The sequence below is a fragment of the Pygocentrus nattereri genome, chromosome 26, assembly GCF_015220715.1.
Source record: "Pygocentrus nattereri isolate fPygNat1 chromosome 26, fPygNat1.pri, whole genome shotgun sequence".
NCBI lineage: Eukaryota > Metazoa > Chordata > Actinopteri > Characiformes > Serrasalmidae > Pygocentrus > Pygocentrus nattereri.
In genome coordinates, this window is record NC_051236.1 from 14,494,377 (window position 1) to 14,516,657 (window position 22,281).

Below are 22,281 nucleotides of genomic sequence, written 5' to 3' on the forward strand. Positions count from 1 at the left end.
TTATAGGTTTGTGTGTAAAAAATACAATTAACTGTCAAATAAAAACAGTGGTGATCATTTCAGTTGACAGATTTTTTGCTTTCTTGTGTTAGATTTGGGTTTGGTGGGACTATATTGCAAGGTCCCCCCCCTCCAGTATTTATGTCAGCAGCTCCTTTCCACAGCCCCACCCTACACAAACCAAAGCCTCCGTAGTGCCTGACTGGCTACCAGTGATCAACCTTGCTGACAGTGAAAACACACATTAAATGTGGTAAAATGACTAAACCTCAGCTTTAAATAAGTTTTGGCAGTGCGTAATTTGCCAGAAGATCAGACTTATTATTTTACAGTTGAAGCTAGGCTTTGGAGGGCAGATCAGTTGTGCACACCAGCTGCCTTTTTTATATTTTCTTTTTATATTAACTTTCAATGTAAGTTAAACATTTTTGCCACCTTTTGAAAACGTATTAATTAATTCATTTATTTATTTGGTTGCGCAGCAATGAAATGCTAACAGTGTTTGGCTGATTGGCCAAATTTCTACTTACATTTGCTACTAACATTACCATGATTGAGTCCAGCTTGTGCCAGAAAATAAAAGCTTTAAAAGTGCAGAGCGGTTTTTAAGTTGCTATGACTACACCACTGTCAGTAACTGTGCGGTCTTCCCACATAGTTCTGATCAGGCAGAGAAGTATTTATTGCTTTTCACTCAATATGAGATGCTAGTTAGGATTTAGGATTCAAAACTGACTTAGATTTGTTGGTTTTTAAACCATATAAGACACAAAGTGAAAAATGAAAACAGTTAAGTGGAAAATTATGAAAGTTAGATTTTAGACTGTAGGTGTAAGGGTTCAGGACCATTTTTGTACATTGTAGCAGCCTGAATAAGCTTCTGATGATGTAAGGGTTCGCTTACTTCTGATTTGTGCTGAGTGGTGGTGGGGTATTTAGTAATGGGGGCAGGAGTGCTTGATGAATTCCCTTGCTTCAGCCGGTTGTTGCTAAGCTGGAACCAATGGAGCTCTGTGAAAAGGTAGACTGCACTTATCTCTTTTTTTTTTTTTTTTTTCTTTTTAAACTTTGCATTTTCCCTTGCTTTCTCTTTTGCTTTCTGCCTATTGTGCAAATACACATTCATACACATCCTTACGTGCACACTTGTTCCCTCCCTTTCTCTTCCTCTATCTGTGGTTCTTTTTGTTTTCTGTTTTTCTTTCAGGCTGTTTAGCATCACCCACTGGGGCAGTCACCTCGAACCCCCTTCTCACTCTTGCTCTCTTTCGCTCTCTCTCATTTGCTCTCTCTCTCTCTTGCTCTCTCTCACCTACCACACACCCCCTAGGAGTCTCTTCGTCCTGGGAAAAGACGTTTCTATGGAGAGGAGAGGATGAATGTTGGACCAGATTGCTAAAAGTTTTTGCTTTCCTTTTAGGGCCTTAATTAAGTTCACTCTCTCTCTCTGTCTCTCTCTTTGTATCTCTCTCTGTCTCTTTCTTTCTTCCTCCATCCCCTCTGTCTTATACAAACACGGACACAAATGAGTGTTAATTCTAACATGCTTTTCACTTCTGTTTTCAGATTTGTTGAATGATTACACTATAAGTCTATAAATTAATTTGACAATATTCCTCAGCATAAGAGAACAATATATCCTGAAACCTCTCTTTCTTCTAGTTAATACATGAACTTGTATGAACACGTCTGCCTGTTTTTGTGTCGGTTACCGACGTCAATAATTTCAATGATTTGCACTTCAAATTGCAGCTTTTGCTACTCCAGCCCCTTTTATCAACCTACTAGCTCAATACTTTTCCGAAACATCTGCAACACTTGCATGTATTTGCCGTACTGTAGACACGTCTTTAATCATATCAAAACCACACCAACACATTTTTAATATACTTTAAGCATATTGCACATATTCCTATTAGCTGTTGTTTGAATCAGCATTGATTTATGTCACAGTTGTTTAGTCATGCGGTTGGAGGCCCACAGTTGCACAGGTATGTTTGGTCAAAGGTAAGATTTAGATTTATTTGATCTGCAGATCTGACGTCGTTTTTAAGTAAATATAGTACTCCAGACTGAATCTTTGACACAGGAAAATTATTATACTCTATTGTAGTGCATGCATAGTCATTTGCAATCTGACAGTTAGCTTTTGGCTTTGCTCAGTAACATATGGCTGACAGTTGGGTCCCATTAGAAAGTGTGTGTGTGTGTGTGTTTGGGGGGTGGGAGGAAGTGCATGTCAGCATTTATTTGACACTCTGGGCTGACAGTTCAAAGGATGCCTGTCGCCTTTTTCGAAGCTCATACCTTTCCTCTCATGTTTTGCACACCACGTGTCCTGGCACAGAAGGAGTTAAAGTGAGAGAACGAGGGAGAGCGAGCGAGAGTGTGTGTGTGAGAGTGTGAAAGGCTCCCCATGGTTAAGGGGTTTCCTAGCAACCCTTTTGCCACTTGTTGCCAAGATCTGGTGGGACGCTAGTTGTCCAGGGAGCCATCTCTCGCTGTGAGAGCCTCTGTTCACTTTTCTTCCCTTTAGGGGGATTTAGAGGGCACACACATATGCAGGCGTGCTGTTCACTAATCTGACTGTGCCTTAGAAATGTGTTGTGCTGAGTGTTTTCGTCTCACTCTCATGATAATAGTCTGGCGTTTAGTATTGTGTTTAGTGCATTGTATATTGTAGGGACACACCGACTGTGAATACAGCCAAATTGGCTGGTGACGGATTTTTATTAACCTTTTTTTTCCTATTTTTAAATCTGAAGTTCACACTGTGTGGGGTACGTGAACCCACAATTCCCATTGGTGCATCCTCAGTGCATTGTTTCGTTTATACCAACTTTTTGTTGAGGGAATGCTTTATATATGTACCATATTCTGCTTAACATAGTATATTTGTACCACATTCTGCTGAAATAGTGGGGCTCAGTCTTTTAGACAAGACAGTAGGAATTTCCACATTACCTGTATGGTGGCTGTGCTAAATATAGAACTACTCTAAACAGAAATCCCTGTGTATGAGAAATTTTGAGAGGAAAACATGACGGTAGAAGGTGGAGTTTTGAGAAAACATCTGCAGTGATGTTGGCTTTTTTCCAACTTCAGGGGCCAATGATTATGTAGACTCAGAACCAGTGGTGGACGAAGTACACAAATCATGTACTTGAGTTAAAGTAGAGATACCCAAGGTAAAATATTACTCCAGTAAAAGTAGAAGTCCTTACTCTAGACCACAACTTGAGTAAAAGTACAAAAGTATTTGCCTTCAAATGTACTTAAGTATCGAAAGTAAAAGTACTAAAAGATTAATTATGGCTCTGATGTCCTGGTATCAATTTTATAACAAGACTCGCTTCATGAACTCATTTTAGGTGAAAAGACTCCAGTGTCTCTCTTGGTGAACCAGTCTTTTAATAGAATGTCATTAATTAGTGACGCTGACGTCTATTAAAATGATCATGAGCGCAAAACACAGTAGGCAAACAGTTTCCATCAGGGAGAACCGAGTGGCTCTGAAATCACTTTTACAAACAAGCAAAGTTTCAGTTTAAGATTACTTTGTAACTTAGTTACAAGCTAGTTAGTTACTCAGGTTCACAAATAAGTTTTCCTTTATTGTATTGATCTGTAGGTCTCTGTTCATAAACTAACCGAAACTAATTTACTATAAAATGAAAGTGTTTGTATGAATTCAGAAAAAAAGAAACATGCCAGTCACGACTGCATATGTGTACATATTTCTATACTGTGGTCTATTTACACAAAGTTAGGTTAATTCCATCATTTAGGTGACGTATGTGCTCCCAACTTTTTACGCTGCTGCCACTGATGTTGAACCGTGTGCTTGGACTGGGTTGGTATGACCAACTGGTCAAATCAAGGTTAGAACAAAGTGACCACTGTGCTATGATTGGTGTTCTTGCTTTGCACGTCTTTTGTTTTGACATGTTCTGCTTTTATACGCACAAAACACAAAAGGAACAATTTCTCAAAACATAGTGGAGTAAAAAGTAAGATATTTGACTTTGAAATGTAGTGGAGTGAAAGTAAAAAGTCGCCCAAAGTAGAAATACTTACGTAAAGTACAGATACACCAAAAAACTACTTAAGTACAGAAACTAATTACATTTACTTAGTTACTGTCCACCACTCCTCATAACCAATATTAGAAATACTATCAAGTGTCCATTTTGGGGTGTCATTACTGTAGGTGTTACTGTAGGTGTTGCTGTAAGTGTTCCTCTTGTTATTGCGTCAAAAACAAAAGTGAAATTCAGCTTTGCTGTTTCTTCAGCAGCAGACGGAATTTGGGACAGACACTTATAGTTAAACTATGCAAACTCCACACAATAAACTCTTCAGTACAATATACAATAGCTATTTAACTATACAACCATTAAGCACAGGACAAAAGAGAAAATGGACCAACTGTTCAGGCACATCAACAATAATAGTTGTGTGTGTATTTTTAATCAGTGCACTGATGGCTAATAATAGCTGCTGTTGCTTAGTAGTTGAAATACCAAATCAACCATGCTTTAAAAATGTATACTGTTCATTTTGGAAGATGTGCAAATCTAATCTTAAAGCTACTAAACATCAAATGTATGCAAATTGATTGGTCAACATTTATTTACTGCCTGAAGTTTACAGGTAGCAGAAGCTTATAGATTACTTCACCAAGTAGCACTGAATGCACACTTGCCTCAAACCACATTGAGTTGTTGTAATACCAAATTGACTTGCTTATGTGGTTTCTGACACTATACACTGTCAGAAAAAAGCTGCTGTGCAGGTATGTTTTTCAGTACAAACAAATGTACCCTCAAAGGTACAACAGTGGTTGTAAAGTCCAGCTGTGAGCATTAAATAAGTTTTCACCAAGGGAAAAGTACACTTGTGTACCTTTTTCATGACCTAATGTTTTAAAACAAAAAATAAAAGGCCTGAAGACAAGACAAGACAAGACAAGACAAGACAAGACAAGACAAGACAAGACAAGACAAGTATGCAGTCATTGCAACTTTAGAATTTGCAATGAAATATGGTGCAATTATGTCACATAACTAAAGGTATTGAAGGCTTAGCCTTCAGGGTACCACCACAGTGACAGTTCAGTACCCTTTTTTTTTTAAGCGTGTATGACATACTGTGGTTCTGTAGGCTGCTACTACTATGATGTATGTATTTGCTGAACCTGTAAATTGACTGAAAAGGAAAACAGATTTTTAGTTGAAACTTCACTTTTTGTTTTTGTCACAAAACCTTTTTTAGACTTTGAAGTAACTACACAATCTAAACATTATTAATAAACATTATTAAAAGCCTTTCTATAGTATGTGAGCTTTCTATGGATTTTGCATGCCATCTTCGTTTAGGGATTTTTTTTGTATACAAAATTTGGGGATTTTATGTATACAACATTAATATGAGCCAAATCACTTTTATTCCTTTTAAAAAAGAGGCAGAATAGTCCAGTGAGTGGACTGTCTCAGTTCCCTACGTTGCAGACAGAGCTTTCCACTCCCTAACCACCGCTTACATCCAGTTTGCATGTCCTCACCTGACACCTTGGGAATTGAAGCAGTAAAAAAAAAAAAAAAATCAGTCATGTTCCAGATGACAGGACGCTTTCTTTACTCCCTGTCTTTCATTGTGCTATTCTTATCTCCCCTCTCAGTTCATCTCCTTCCCTCTCTCTTTCTTTCTCACTCTTTGTTTCTCTGACCCTGTTTGCCTAAATTATCATCTCTTAAAGGAGTGGGAGCTCTGTCTCCCAGCCTGTGGGAACTTTCTGATAAGTGTGTGTAGGGGTCTGTGTTATGGGAAATTGCACTGTGAAATTTTGCATGTATGCCCCCCCCCCCTGCCAGGTGTTCAGTGTTGACTATGTCATCGATATTTGATGAAGTACTGTACAGATTCTGTAGACTAAAAGTCCACAAAACCAGCTCTTTTTTATGTATCCGCCTACAGCAGTTTAACTTCACCCCTTCACATTGAAGCAGTCACACTGCTTTTTGATTGAGGCACAGTACACAACAGCCAATCAGAAGAGATCATCTGCATATATCAGTTTTAAAGACAAAAACAGCTTGTTTTATTCTAAAGGACAAAGAAAGGATGTAAAATGGTCATTAAAAGTTTACAGTGTTTCGTGGTACATATTAATATAGAACACATGGCAAAATCAAGTCAATAAGTCTACAGCTGACAAGGTTTGAAAGGTTTTCCTGTTCTGACTGGTGAGATTTGAAACATAATGCGATACAAGGCTGCTCTGACAACCCAATCTCCTGAAGAATTTGTAGGAATTATAATGATCAAGACCGATTTTGCTGGATTTTATGTGAATGAAGTGCAGAGGAAAGGCAAAGATGTTTAAATAGCCTGTAGCCTCAAACTTTAACCATTTGTAACTTTTTCAGATTATTTGTTTTGTGTGAAGTGCTCTGAATTTGGACATGAAGAATTGTCCTAAGGCTAGCAGGTGTCCCTGATCCTGTCTCCGCTTGCACACACACATACATGCACACTTTTGTACACACACAATTAGACATACACCCTCAGGGAGGGGAAAGAGTGAGTAAGGGGTGGAGGCATTTGCTCCTTGCCTCTACAGAAATGTGGGAACACTTGCTGTTTTATTCGGCAGTGATTTTCTTAGTGCCTGTCTCAGTGTGAACTTGAATGGGGCCTTTGGGACAGAGAGCCCTCGAAGTTTACCTCATGTAGTGCTTGGTAGGAGGTTGGTTTAAAACTACAGCTCTTAAACAGTAAAAAAATTTATGGCCTGAATTCTCTTCTCCTCCAACACACACAGACATGAACACATACCAGAAAAGCCCTCGAGGACAGGTGAAGGATGTCAGTCTTTGTTTTCCCCTCAAACTTGACTGTGCAGTGTAACAGTGCAGATGCAATAGTTTGGTGAAAGCTTACATATGCATAGTTTTTCCTTTACTCCAAATATGAATTGGTAACCAAGACATGTTTGCTTATTTAGCTTTGCACTGGAGCCATGCACAAATAAATGATGTAGTCATGATGACTACTGCTACTATATATGCAGTACACATATGCAGTATACACCAACTGATGATCTATTACTGATATAAATAATGACAGTCTGTGGCTTACAGTGTGCTAAAAGTAGTTATATTTAGTCTTGCAGGTTTTCTTTTAATGTGTATTGTTGTACAGTAGCTTTAGGCTACTTGACATAGTTGAGCTTTAGCAGTTATAGAGATTATATTAACGAGAAGTGATTTATAGGTTATAAACAGACCAATATTATTTATTTATTATGGCTCCCAAATTGCGGAAATCAACATTATTGACACACATCATGGGTTCTATGAAAACAACAAAAGTTATAGCTTTTCACTAGCACATCTTTAGAAGGCAGAGCTGAGTAATGTTTGCGTGAGCCATTTCTGTCGTCCGTTATGAGCTATAGCAAGTATCAACAGCTAGGAAGCAAGACAGCTATCCAGCTAATTTGACCGCTTTAGGCTTGTACTTTAATAGTTGCATACAATGAACTAAAAAAAAAAAAGTTATTGTGTGCATTAACCATTAGCTAAAATTTCACAATTTTGACAGGCCTTCATAGCAATCAGAGACACCCAAATACATGCAGGTCTGGCTGTAACCAGACTTTAACAGTGATAAAGTATTTTCATGTTCAGCATGTGTGCTGTGGTGTCTCTGTAATCACAATAGGTGGCCTTTTTCCCCAGAGCATCAACACCACCCTATTGTATTGTTAGGACTACCCACACGTTATAGACCCTTCTGTTGTGGGCGGAGGTTATGTTGTGGTTTGATTGGCAGCTGAGGTTGCTGGCTGTTTGCCATCTGTTGCCTTTATGAAGCTGTCACTCGTCAAGGTTTGTGCAGTGTAGACAGATCTGTGTATTACTTTTCACACACGATTTTTCCTTCAGGTCACTTTGTTCTGCTTTCATGATATCTGCATTAATCTATAGGCTATATTAAAAAATATTGTAGTCAGTTGCAACTGTTTTAATATATGGTGGAGCATTCTGAAGTCATTGATATTAGGGTTGCATGATATGGACAAAATGTTGTGATTGTATTTTTGCTTACTGTAATTGTGATGCACGTTGCAGTATATTGACAGTACAATGGTAAATCAGCAATATGGCATGGCTGAAGATTCACCTGCCTTGTTTTGACCAAAATAATTTGCTTTTGTTGGATGACAGGATTCATTGGAATACCCTCAGAAGCGCACCTGGAACTGCAATTATCAAGAACAAAGAACAAAAAAAATATGATTTTGTTAGAGGACTCATTTGCATATTGCAGCCTTCTGTTATATTGGAATTGTAAAGGCAATACCATGCTAATCATTAACCGTATATTGTGTGGCACTATTGAAACAAAATTCCAAATTTGTTTGACTTACAAATCTTTCTAAGTGTTCTTTCTTGTATTTGTAGGAATTGGTGGCAGGTCTGTGTATGTTAACCTTCTTACTACAGTAAATCCAGTATTTCAACCTTCTAACATAAAGATGTAAACCAACTACACTAAATACATTTCTAAATGGAGGCTTCTGTGTTGATGCAACTGGTGTGCATTGAGAGCTACAACTGATTTGAACAGAGGGTCTGATAAAGGGCCCATATCCTACATTTTTCATGTATCTTACGTTTTTCTGTGAGGTTCACCTTTGATTTCTGTAAGGGTTTATGTACCAAGAACAGTCACAATTCATTCTTGCAAGAATATTTTCACAACTTTCTTTATCCCATTGAATTACACAGGCTGTTTGACTTTAAGGCTAGTGTATGTAAATGACCCCTGTACTGACCGTAACTAACTTGAGTAAGACTGGCTGGGGTAAACTACTGTAGGGTGAATAAGTGGATATATGTCCATGGTGGGTTTCATGACATCACAAAAACAATGAATTTACATTAAAATAGGCTGTTTTTGTAGTTTAGTTGCCATATAGAGACTGAATGGGTTAGGAAGTAAATGATGCATTTTAAACCTTTAGGAATATATCATAATACTATCAAACTCTTTTCCATGATGTAAACCTTTTTACTGTTTTGCACTGTTATTGTGCTGGGCTTTTGCTTTCTTCTCAGTGCAGCTTAAGAGATGGAGCCAAAGGGATTGGGTTTTTCTTAGAAATAGACCTTCCATTGCCCTGCAGTTCTTTTATTATGGCCATTCTAATCCCCATAGCTACTGTGTTTTTTAAGTTGTGTTCTTTGGACAGTTGTTCATAACAGCAGTGTGCACCCATAAAGTGCCAAGTGTTAAACACTCGTAGAAGTCTATTTACACACACACACACACACACACACACACACACACACACACACACACACACACACACACACTTGCTCTTGGAGTTGAATAGCACAGAGGATGTGTAAAACACTGATAACTTAATGAGAAGCAGCTGTATAAATCACTGGTAGCAAAGTCTACCAGGACACACACATTACCCTACAACCCCCAACCCCCCGCCCCAGCACTCAAACTTAAATATTTTATACTTGTTGTTAGATTAGGAAAACTAAGGAAACATTCTCTCTCTATCTTCCTCTACATCAAGTCTGCTTTCACTCTCAGTCACTGTCTATCCTCAGTGTGATTTTCTCTCTTTCATATCCCTACTTGCTTGCTGACTTGCTTATTCACTGTCTGAGGTGTCCAGGCATGCATGGCCAGCGTGTGGCTTTAGAACATTCCTCCAGTTCAGGGGTTAGCCCAAAAATGTTAAGCAGTGGCTTCCAAATATACACACTTATCTTGCGCACACACACACACAGGGCACTGGCAATTATACTTCTGTTTTTTTGCAGTCTCTGCATTCTCAAGACCGAGTCATATTTCTCTGAAATGATCTCTTTCTGTGTATTTGAGGATTTGTGGACATTTTTCATAAGACTGGGATGTACTCAGTTTATTTTTGTTCTGTTTTTTTTTTCTTCTTCATCCAGTTGAACTTAAAATAATGAGAGAAAAGTGGAAGCTTTCTTATGCTTTTGTTCAAAAGTACATCTTCTCTGTTTGTGATAAAAAGATAATGTGTTGTGTAGAAATTCACTGATGCTGGAATTCTGGCCAAATCCAATATCTGATATTGTTCATAAACATGTCTTCCAATGTATTTATTCATTGCTGATCATTTGCTTATTTATTTTAACAAATATATCTGTCGATATGGATATGATTACTGAGGCTCAGGCCTATGAGCTTACAACCAACACATTTTATGACCTTTTAAAAAATGTAAATTGGAGATAATGCTGTTGTAAACAAGCTTTTTCATTGGGTACTTTGCCTCAGCGTTATGGTTAGGGTTGGAGTCAATTATGGTCTTAAGGATAAAGCCTAAAGGTAGAGTGTCAATAAAAGGTGAGACTTCAAGTGCCCTTATTTTGACCACAGTTCCAGTCTGCAGTTTGAGACACTGTCAGTGTGAGGTTTGCGGTCCTATAACTCAATCAGCGAAGTTGGGCTGAGCTCTAAATCCATGCTTATCGATCACTGTGGCTTAGTAATTGGTCAATATCACAGCATGTCCCAAATAACAGCCAGAAAGAGAACTCGCCCCTACACTCTGCTAATGAGGGTGGACCTCATTTGTTTGCTCTTCAGCGTGGAACATAGGAGTTCTTTAAAGAAGTGGAATCGATTAGACATGAATAGCAAGGTTGTGTTGATTTTGATATTTATGGTCTGTTAAGGTCTTTTATACCTCTGTAACAGGGCTGCACAATACATTGTTTGATCATTATCACAGTTTAGGCCTTTGCAACACTGAAAATACTGCAAAAGGCAGAATCAGACTTCCATATGAGTTTTTCTGTAGATGTTTCAATGAACCAGAGAATCATCTAATCCAACAAAACTATTACATTTGTAAAAATAATGCAGGCCAACCTTTTTCACAGTAACGTTACTGATTAATCAGTGCATTTTTAATCTATTTCATGGTGCAGTTGCAATATGTTTTAACATAATCACAATTCTAGTATTTTGTCCATATCATGCAGACAGGGGTTTAGAGATGGGAATGATGGAGTTGTTTTCCATGGCCAAGCATAAAAGCTACTTCATTTTAAAAAGAATACCCAAGTTATTCATCAGTCCTGTCAACAAACTAATGAGACGTTGTATTTGCTGTCCTGTTTCTGCAACAATTTAGGTCAGATTCCTCCTGATGGTCTTGAATAGACCTCTGATATACACAATGTCCCTGTATTCCTTAAAGATAACAACAAACCGCTTAACTCTCCAAAACAAGGCCGTGACTAAATCAGTGTTTACCAATCTCCTGATACAGCAGAGAACGCTCACATTCATGGCCGAGTTGACTGCGCTCACTCTTGACGTGATCCTGTTTGAATTGGAACAGAAGCTTATGGCCGCATTCTAGAATCCCCGCAATGACAGATGAGTTGTGGAATTGGAGCGGTGTCGTTCTGCTGCGTGCCCCAGTCTCCCCGTTTGTTTTTGTTCATTCAGATGGAAAATTCCTCAGAATATCCCTCCTCCTGTTTTTATACTGCTATTAGATTTCGTAATTAACTAACGAGTCTTAGCCCAGCAGGGTTCCTGGGCAGAATGGTTGGTTGAGCTTCACTCTAGGCCAAAAGAGCAAATGCTTTTACTGGTTTGGTTGGCTGGTAATTCGACTGAAAAAGATGATGTTTGGGTTAATTGACATCATTTGCCCTCTTCACTTTATGTAGTCTGCAAATACTAATCACCATAAATCATAATTTTGCCATTGTAACATGTCTGCATGTTAACAATGGAAATCAATGAGCTATTGTATTGTCACAAATTCGGCTGGATTCTATTTCCTTATTGATTGTCTTGGCTGATAGAACAGAGCTTTGTCATTGATTTTTTTAAAGCTCTTGGTTCTACTCTAGACACAAACTAATGGCTTCATTCTCTCTCTCATTTTTAAGAGAGAGAGACTGGGTAACACCCCCCCCCCGGACGGTAAGCTTGCTCATTCTTTCTCACACTCGTTTTTCTTTGTTGTGTGCTGGTGACACTGGTGTGATGGCTCAGTCATGCAAAATAGTAGCTCAGGATCTCTTATAGCTTTTCATGCCCTAAAGGACTCATAGCTGAAGAAATTAAAATGTCTTCTCTTTTCTTTGTTGCAGGAGTGTACAAACATTGTTAAAGTCCATACTGTGTGTGTGTGTGTGTGTGTGTGTGTGTGTGTGTGTGTGTGTGTGTGTGTGTGTAATATGTATGTAATAAGCTGCTTAAAACGGCCTATGTTGAATTTATTGTTTGTGTGATGAACATATTTGCATATCTGCCTCACAGTATTCAGCCTGGCCAGCTTTGGTCAAGACTAGCTTTATTTGTATTGCTTTCCCCATACCCTACTCACCTCATTAATTGATTCATTCATCCGTCCATCCTTGCTCCCGTACACTCTCTCTCTGTGTTGCTCTCATACTCACACATCGTCTTGTCCTGTATTACATTCATTAATTTTTTGTGATCTTTGTGGTAGCCTAAAGAGTGCCTGACACTGTGTGTGTGTGTGTGTGTGTGTGTGTGTGTGTGTGTGTGTGTGTGTGTGTGTGTGCGCGCCGCTCATCTGTTGAGTTTGTAACGGGCTTGTTGAAAGTGGACCTTTTCACGTCAGGACTGACCTTTTGAGCTAAAGAAGCTATGCTAATGGAAATGGGCAGATAAACTGCAGCTGATAATGTAGGCTGTTCACATGCTTTTCTCAGTCACACACAAATCCAATCGGTGGCTTTATTTGTTTGTTTATTGGGACGCAATAATCAGACTAAATGATTTTGTGTTTTGGGGTTAGGAAGGTCTCAGGCAGAGCACACTGTCTACCAATCAGCTATGCTTTCATGCACCTAATTAAAATAATCACAATCTCTTTGGATTAGCCATTTGTTCCGGCTCTAAGTCTGTGCTGATAGTGGGTTAGTGCTGGGATTTAGCTAGCCAGTAGTCACACATGGATTAGTCAGCAGACATTGTGTGATTGTGTGCATGTGTGTTTCCCTGCTGTTGCTATACACAGAGGTCAAAAAACAGAGTTGCATAAAGTTTAAGAAGTGCACAGTTTTTTGTGGTGAACAGATACGAAAGATTCAGTACTTTCAGTTCTTTGCTTACATCTTTGTTTAAATTTGCCATTTGCCACGCTGATTTTTTTCAGTAATTGAAATAAAAGTACAATGTAGTAAAAAGATTGTTGTTGTAGGTAAACACTGTTTCAAAACATACTGTTTACGTCCTTTTGCATGTATGAAAATTAAGAAGCAAAAACCTGTGTTGAGTTCATTGTTCTTCATGTCATGGAAAAATGTTTTTTTTTTTTTTTTACAATTATCCACCTTTAGCTCCACCCATTCAGACCACATCAATGTGGATTAATCAGACTTGGATTAAGCCTGGTCGTGGACTAAATTGCAGCGCCAATGTTGAATCTTTATTATAAATTTTTTTGGTAGTCCAGGTTTATTCTTGATCTGGGCAATAAACAGCAATAAATTATGCAAACGGCTCACAGAGTGAGGTTTGGGTGGATTTTGCACACAAAAGCTGAAAATGCTTTTTCTTTGTAGACACTTGCAAGTGTCTTTTGGCATTGTAACTGTTTTTGCCATTATATCTTTATGCTGTAAACTACAATATCTATGCTTGGTGTCAGATTCAAAGTCAAAATTCTGGTATCATGAAAGCTCTAAGCAGACCGTATAGACCCTTCTTTACCCTGTCGAAATTGTCATTTATCCTCAGTAGCAATCATTATTTATGGTAAAGTATCCTGAGTAAGCTAATGATATTTGAAGTTCCTGTTCACGATTGAATTTTATTCCCCTGTAGCATCACTAAGCTCTCTTCTCATTCACAGAGCACTCAATTAGAACTTCTTAATGGAACCAGACATGCTCAGTCAGCCTGGAGTTTATGAATGCAGCACTAATAGGAGATTGTCACTGCTGCAAGGAAACAATTACAATGGCATCAGCAAGCACTGTGCTGTGCCAGGAGGTTGGCATGGTGTGCACAGGATATTCCAGAGTTAAACTTAGGGCACTTAAATGCAGAGTGGTAGCGCAAGACAGAGGAAAAACAACAAAAGCAAGTGCTTTTAGGGGTTAATTATAGCTCATTGTGGCCATTCATATGCTGGCAGGGCTAGCCTAAGAGAAATAACTTAACAAGCCCTGAAAATTATGGCCTTGTCAGGTTTATTCCTGTGACGTCAGGACAATTAAAAAAAAAAATTTTTTTATCTGAGCTGTGAGGTTTTGTGTTTTTCTGTGTGTGTGTGTGTGAGTGAATGCCCAGATCCCCAAAAAGGGGAGGAGAGACAAGAATCCAGATGTTGGTTAGTGGATTTTGCCACAGAATGGTCACTTTGATGTGAATGAGTGTGTAACAAAACAAACTCTGCCCTTTCAGATGTTTTCTGTCAGCTAAAAAAGATTTCTCCATTTTTGAAGATATGAATGTGTAGAGGTCGCTGGAACTGTTAGTTTTGATGGAGGTTTCCTTTCAAGGTAACTTCAGACTAATTACTAAACCCTTAAAATCCCAGGGTTATTACATACTAAGGCTTATTATTCAGTAACTACAGGACTTCAATTCAAACTGGTTGAGCTATTCTTAGGATACAGAAGTGTGTAATAAAACTTTGGGCCTGCCAGTGGACCCTGGCCATTTAAGGGTTAACTTATCTGGTTAGTAAGTAAAGTAACTGTGGAAAAACTTGCCCATGTTCTGAGCTTCTTTTATAGAAGTGTGTAGAGAACTTCCAAAAGTAATGGGCCACAGTTTTTGTCAGATATCATTTGGTTTAGTCTGGAAAACCAACTATCATTGGCTTGCTTTGGTATTTGCACATCCACTGCTTTGGCCTGTTGAACTGAGTTTCAGCATTGTTTGAAAGCGGAGAGCCCTTTTTTGGCATGCAAATTGGTGCCATTGTACAACATGGAGTGCAGAGAGAGAGGACATTGTTGGTTTTTTTTTTTTTTTTTTTTTTTTTTTTTTTTTTTTGCTGTGGAGATTTTCTTTTCTTTTTTTGTCTGTTTGGTGGCTCCATGGCTTGTTTTGATTGGTCTGAGGGTTTGAGGTTTTTCGGGGCTAGAGTTGAGACCAGCATGCATGTGATGTTATGGCATAAGAAGAATGATGTCACCTTAGAGAGAGGCAGAAGGGGACAAATCCTTGAGTGGGGGTGGGTGTGGATTTGAGTTGGTGTTGTTGGTAAAAAAAAAAAAGTGAGGCCTAGTGGCAGATAACTATTCACTTCAAACTTTTTACCTCACCAAATTAACATGACATGTAATTGTTTGCAAAAGATCTATATTTAAAGTTATGTAAGCAGTTCTTATAAATTATGTAAGGCTTTAGTTGTTTTTATGTCTGTGGCTGTGTGATATGGAACACAAACTTTTTCTGAAGTGACTTTTATGTTTCAGACTATTTTGTCATATGGTTTTCCTTTTTCCCCCCACTCTCTTTATTTGCATGGCGCTAGTGCTATAAGAAAATACAACCAGGCATTTATTTTGGCTTATGACCTCATCTCGCCTGCCATCATCTGCCAGAAGCTGTAGAGAGAAGCGGCTTGGCAGCTACTGTCTGCCCCAGTCACACCCACTATTAGATGATTGAGCTCTTTCGTCTGGGTCTTCTGATGTTGTCTGGAGGTTTCCTCTGCACTGGTTAAATGTTACCTGAGGCTTTGTCTGAGGGACAAGAAAGAACAGGCTCAGCTGGTGGACACTCCTAGAGAGACAGCGAGAGAGACGGATGTTGAGGCTGATTTATGAAGATACTTGAACATGTATCGCTATTGGGACATGGAAAAGGGGCTGATGGGTAAGGGCAGCTCACAGAGGCTACGACATGCCCACGTCAGAAATGAATTGTGTGAATCTATGGAGCTGAAGACTCGCTGTCTATCCAGTGCCGCTGTGGGTGGGATTAAATCAGAACAGTACTCGTCCTGAACCAGAGTAGTAATGTTGCCACAAATGGTTCTCAGTTATAGTGTAAAAGCACTTTGCTTCTTCTGTCTGTTCTCTGCAATGCAACACTTTCTGCTTGTTGCTCATTTTCTGTACATCCTTGTTTGGACACTGCCCTGTAGTGCACATGTTCATGTCACAAGTAAATATGTTGGCAGTTTTCTGTGTGAACCTCTGTGCATGATCCTGCACACATGTTCACAGATCCACAGACACGGTGTAATTGTTTCCAACGTTTTCAATTCTTTCTCTCTCCCATTCAGTTTGTGTGTCAGCAAGTCTCACTGCACAGCTAAATCAAGTTTAGACATGTCTGTGTTCACAAAATATGCTTACATTTATTTTAATATGTTGTCTTTTTGTGCAGGTGAGCTGCACACAGAGTTTAGCTTTATGGTTTATTTTCCTATGCATTGAATAATATCATACCATGTAATAACAATGTCCGTATTTGATTTTGAGTGTTTAGTGTGAATCGGTATTTCAAACCGATATTTGATTTTTGTTTATTGTACTCTGGAAGCATAGAATGCAAAAAAAGTCTGCATTTTATAAATCTTACTACATTTGTAATCCTCTAGAAATAAATGTTATATATCTCTGTGATGCTAATTTGAGGTGATGTCAATTTCTATATTTTGTAAGTGCTTATGTTTTGGCATTAGCCAATTCACGTCGGCTCACAATTCCTGTATCGATACGTCCCTGCTGTTCATTCATTATTTATATATTGAGGTTAATTCATAATGTTTGGTCTCTGATTGGACAGTGTGTTCAAACTATTTTGGTTTGATTTCAAAAAGAAGTCTATAGAAGGTACTAGCTAGTTTTTCTCAGAATTAGACCTTCTGCAATTTGACAATAAGACATAGTTTCACAAGCAAGCAATTGGATATTTCTTAAGTGTTGATTTTGGTGAAACAGCAGCACTGTGTACAATAGGATTACATAGTACCCACATCATCTTGAGTCGTCTTGTATCCTGTAATCCTTCCAAATCTCTTACTGCATATATATTGCAAATTGCATAGTTCTCTTTTGTTTTTCTAAAGCAAATCAAATGCTTCTATAGCAGTGCTAAGTTACTTTTTATTTCTTCATTGACTTACAGTAGTCCTAGAGTAAAAAAGTGCTATCCATTGGGAATTTGGGTTGTGGTTTTCATTTGTTTGTTGTTTTGGAGCTGCCAGTTAGCTTGGGCCAAATCATTACTGTGGCTCACATTACCTAAGCAAGTGGGCAAGACTTATTATAAATGGCAGTTTTGTGTATGATACTTGAGTGGTTAAATGTGAAACACAAGCACTGTACTTTATTCCTTTACTGAAGTGCTGCATGACTGCTTCATAAGGCCTTTTGTGCCTGGTGGTGTTTTAGGTCCCCTCCCCCAAACTGTCTCATTACTGCTTGTGTAGCACTATGAATCATCATCTTTAGTGTGATGAGTGGCTGTAGTGTAGTGGGTTACACCATTTGCCTTCTATGCTGGAGACTGGGGTTCAATCCCCTGTCTGGGTAAGCACCATACACTATACCAATAAGAGTCCTTGGGCAAATCTCCTAACACTATCTTTGCCTATGTAAAAACTGATCAAATTGTAAGTCGCTCTGGATAAGAGCATCTGCCAAATGCCGTAAATGTAGTGTTACAGGTTATTCTGTCTTCTAATATTGTTCATACATATGTGAACCTCTGAACTATTTTTAACATTTGCTTATTTTGGGATGCAGAGACTGCATGGAAGTCTGATTGTTGGCCTGATCTTATAATACCTAACCTTAGAAATTATAAATTATAATTTGTTGGTTCCAATTGAAATCATAATGAAAAAATGATTGAAAACAGCTGAAAAAAACAAAGTATCTGTGATAATACTTCGCACCATCTCTACTACACTGCCAGCCTCTACAGACTGTTAGCACGGAGTGTTAGACCAAAATAACACACCTGAGCGTGACTGCTTTTATTTTTATATTAAGATGAAAGACAATGATATGGTTCCAAGATTGTCTTAACAAACTTAAATGGTTCAGAACTGTAGAGCTCCTGTAACGTCTTCTGTGTAATTTAAAGTGGTAATGTAAGGGGTATAATGATATACTGCTTTGTGTAAGAGTCATGATAGCAGAGAGATTTAAGGTTCAGGAACGAAATGATAACTTTCCACATCTGCACATCTTATGAAGTTGCTAACCATTGTTTAGTATTTTGCAGAGTTATGTTCTCTTAGTTGGGGTCTGACCTGAATAAGTATCTCATTACAATCCCAACCTCTTGTTGTAATGTTGAATGAGTCATTTCCCTGATCTGATTTACCTACCCATCTGATTGCCTATGTTTGTTCTACAGGTTGGGGTTGCTACTGCAGAGATCTGTTATTTGTGATTACTGGATACTCACTGGGATGGGCAGAGGTAAGATCACCTTGTTAATTCTTTCCTTTTAGAAGTTTTTCAGGTTAGTTGAATTGTGTCACTAAAACTATCAACTTGGGTGAGTTAGTTATTTGTTTAATGGTTACACACAGAATAGCATTGCAGGTGTTTCTAAGGCTAAGCTTTAAGGTAACAGCCTATGTACTGATTCCTGGAACCAAATTAAAGGAATATAGGCTTCTATTATAAGTTTGTTTTGAGTCAGTGGTTTGACTTTCTAAATATGGTGTAATGCTTCAAAAGTAACACCCATTTGGGTAACAGTGGATGACTGTGTGGAAAATAACCATGGTAAGTCAATCAATTGAGTGAAGGGGCTTTAACTTTTTCCCCCACAAAAGTTATTTTACATCTGTAGCAATAATAACAACAATGATAATGACAACAAAAAAGTGAAATAACACTTTTCCATCTGGTAATTTTGAGACACACTACACCACTGAAGCAGATGTGGGCAAAAACACAGTGATGATATGTGAGTTGAAGCTTAATATTTGTTAAATAAAAGATTTTTTTAGAAATTCAGTCGAGTATCTAAGGCCACTTTATTAGACCTGATGTCTTCTTCTGTGAAACTGTTTCACCTGAGGCAGTTTGAAACAGCCTGTTTTGCTTGATGTACACAAGCTGAGACACAATTGTATTCGTGTTTTTCCAGAAACCTGAAACTGTTTTGTCTGATGTCTAAAATCCTGATGCTCTGGTCTGAGAGTGTCATAATACCATACATGGCTTTTTGTACAGGCATGATATCTGCCTGCATCACTAGGGTCTTCAACAAGTGCATCTCCACAACCATGTTTCTACATAGTGTTCAATTCATTTGGTATTAATGTAGGATATCAATTCAGCCAACATGATTAAAAGCTTAGGTCATTTCACCTGTGGGAATAGTAGTGTCTGCCTATAGTTTGTGTGAAATAAATCAGTAAATTAAGTACTGGGGTGCTGTTGTCATGGCAACTCTGTTAACCATCACTAGGCACAGGCCTATTTCTTTGGTGACTGACTAAGTTATGCTGCAGATAAAGATTATGTTGGAAAGATTATGTTTTTTTTTTTTTTTTTTTTTAATAAAAAAAGGTACTTAGGTTTTCTGGATAGAGTTGCTGTGTCTCTCACACACACACACAAGCACACCCACACACAGTCACACTAAGCCGCTGCCTATGGGCCTTAACACAACACTTATGACAAATGCACTTCCCTAACCACAAGCCTACTCTCCTCCAGAGCTATTCCTAGTGTAGAGGCCTGCTTTCAATTACCCCAGAGAGAGGGCACAGGGCGGCCTCCCAACAGTAGCATTTATCCATTTGTTTTCATATTTCTCTTCCTTTGGATAGCACTCCTCCCTTTCCCCTCTCTGTACCATCATGCTGTAGTTGGGGCTTTTTTGTCTTTCTTTTTCTTTCGTTCTGACCTTGGTTAAGTAAACTGCACCCTAATCTATCTTTCTTTTTCTTTTCGCCTGTGTGCCAGTCTTTCCTCATCCTCCAGGGCATGAATGTACACACACACTACATGCATACTGAAAGCAGAAAGCCCCGTTTTGATTACATCGGGAAATTTGAGAGTGCCGTTCTGCTCTCTCTCTATCCCCCTCTGTCACAGAAGAAAGCAGCAGTGATTTTGGTCTGTTCAGAGGGTCATTGAATCCTGGTGCATGTCTGTGACACTTCTGCTGACTTTCTCTAAACAAATTACCACCGTTCATCTTCTTTGCTGTTAGACCATTAAACACAGCCTGTCTGTGTGTGGGTTTTAAGTGCCTGTACATGTGCACACATTCTGTCACCATCATGACAGATAACTCTGCTGAAGGGCAGATTATTTCAGAAGTGATTTGGAAAATATTAGTTAGGTTAAGTGTTGTTAGGATTTCTCAAACGTGATTGCTCGATATAAAAAAAACTACTCAGCGAATGAGCAATGATTAGATGTTCATTTACATGATGACATTGCATATTTTAAATTCTCCTTTTTAGTCTTTCTTACAGTAAGATAAAAGCCTAGGACTGAAAGATTGAAATTGCAGTTTGAAGGAGTGCAGTTTTCAAATTGTTATTGCTAAATTGCATTTTGGCAGCTTGTGAACCACCTATAGATGTTAGGTTACTCATTTTCTAATAATCTCAATAACAGCACTGGATGGTTTTGGTGGGCCTGATGTCTGTTTTGGTTTCTCTTGCTGTTGGTAAATACATCTGTGTATGGTTTATTGGGGAAGTTTCTGTACTTCTTTGTTCATTTAGTGTAAAGAATAGTAGTTTTAGTTCATTTGGCTTGTTGAAGCAGGATTGAGTTATCTGATCAGACACATATGCTACCGAGGGAAATAAACAAGACTGACTTAAAAGGGAAAATTCATCACTAAACACATGTAGGCTCCCTCTAATGGCTGTGTTTTGAGTTTTGGTGCGTTTTGTGTCCATGCGTGTTTTGTAGGTTCTGAGCTGTGGGGGAGCTACTGTACATCAGGAGGTTTCTGTAAACTGAGCCCAGCCCCTCTGCCCTGTCTGTGTATGTTTACTCAGCTGCCCTCACACACATGAACTCGCACAACCCCCCCAACACGCGCGCGCACACACACACATATATACACACACACACACACAGACACACACTCTTCATAAAAATACATTACTGCACACATCCACTAATCTTTGTATATGAGCATGTTGACTGCTTGCACAAGCAAATCCATCCATCCATGCACACATACATGTATGCACACATACATACATGCATGCACACATACATGCATACACAGGACTGTGCAAAAGTCAGACACTACCATTTCATTTATTTAATTGAAAAAGTTAGAAAATATATAATTCACATACAATTACACAGAAGCCTCAACAAATAAATATAATATTATTTTTTCAGCACTTTGTATGTCCACCCTTTGCCTTATTACAGCTTCCATTGTTTTGGGAAACTTGTTTTCATCGGTCAAGATATTTTTGCTCACCTGTAACTTTAGTCTTAGAAGATGGTAGCATTTTCTGCTTCTCACAATCTAAATTTTTAGGTTGCAACTCTGGAGTGGTTAGGTCATTGTTCTGAGAACAGATCAGCAGCTTTTTTTTTCTCTGATTTGTAAACGTATTTTATTGTCTATTTGCTTTTCTCAGTAACTTTTAGTCCTCTCACAGTGGAAGGAAGCTTAGAAACACCTGTGGATATTTCAGCTCTGAAGCAAAAGTGGAGCATGATTATCTCATTTTAAAAATGGAAGCTTTTTGTACATTTACTCACACACACACACACACACACAATACATTTGCGCGCACGCACACACACAATACATACATTTGCACACACACACACAATACATACATTTGCACACACACACATAATACATACATTTCCACACACAGCAGATCAGAGTTGGGCATAGTATTACATGTTGTGATCAGACCCGTGGGAACCTGTGTGCCTATGTGTTGAGGTGAACCTCAGTTTTTATCTCCAGTGGAGGAGGAAGTCAACCAGAACGAGCGGAACCACCGTCAGTCAAACTCTCTTTAAGCCGTTAGTCAACACCTAAAAGAAATCTGACAACCCATGTAATGTGATCACTAGTACATGCACACTCTTCCAGCATTCTCTCTTTCTGCTCCCTGCACGCCTATGAGGAAGGATAAGTGATTTGGATTTTATTCAAACGCCGCATTATCACTTTGCTGTTGAAAAGGACTGTGAACATGTTGTTTTATTCTGTTCCATTTCCTAATAGTCTGTAAGCAAAGAGATTATGCTGCCTCAGGCCATGTGGTTAAATGAAGATGTCCAAGAAAGC

At 38.6% G+C, this 22,281-nt stretch overlaps 1 protein-coding gene across 5 annotated transcripts in view; it reads left to right on the plus strand.

The window, feature by feature from the left end:
- The window catches only part of plxnb1b (plexin b1b), a 110,503-nt gene that overhangs the window by 10,533 nt on the left and 77,689 nt on the right, over positions 1–22,281 (plus strand). For all 5 annotated transcript variants that reach the window (XM_017697875.2, XM_017697876.2, XM_017697874.2 and 2 more), the window contains one exon: positions 18,388–18,452. The gene's annotated coding sequence lies outside the window, so the exon portion shown is untranslated. The remainder of the gene's footprint in view (positions 1–18,387; positions 18,453–22,281) is intronic.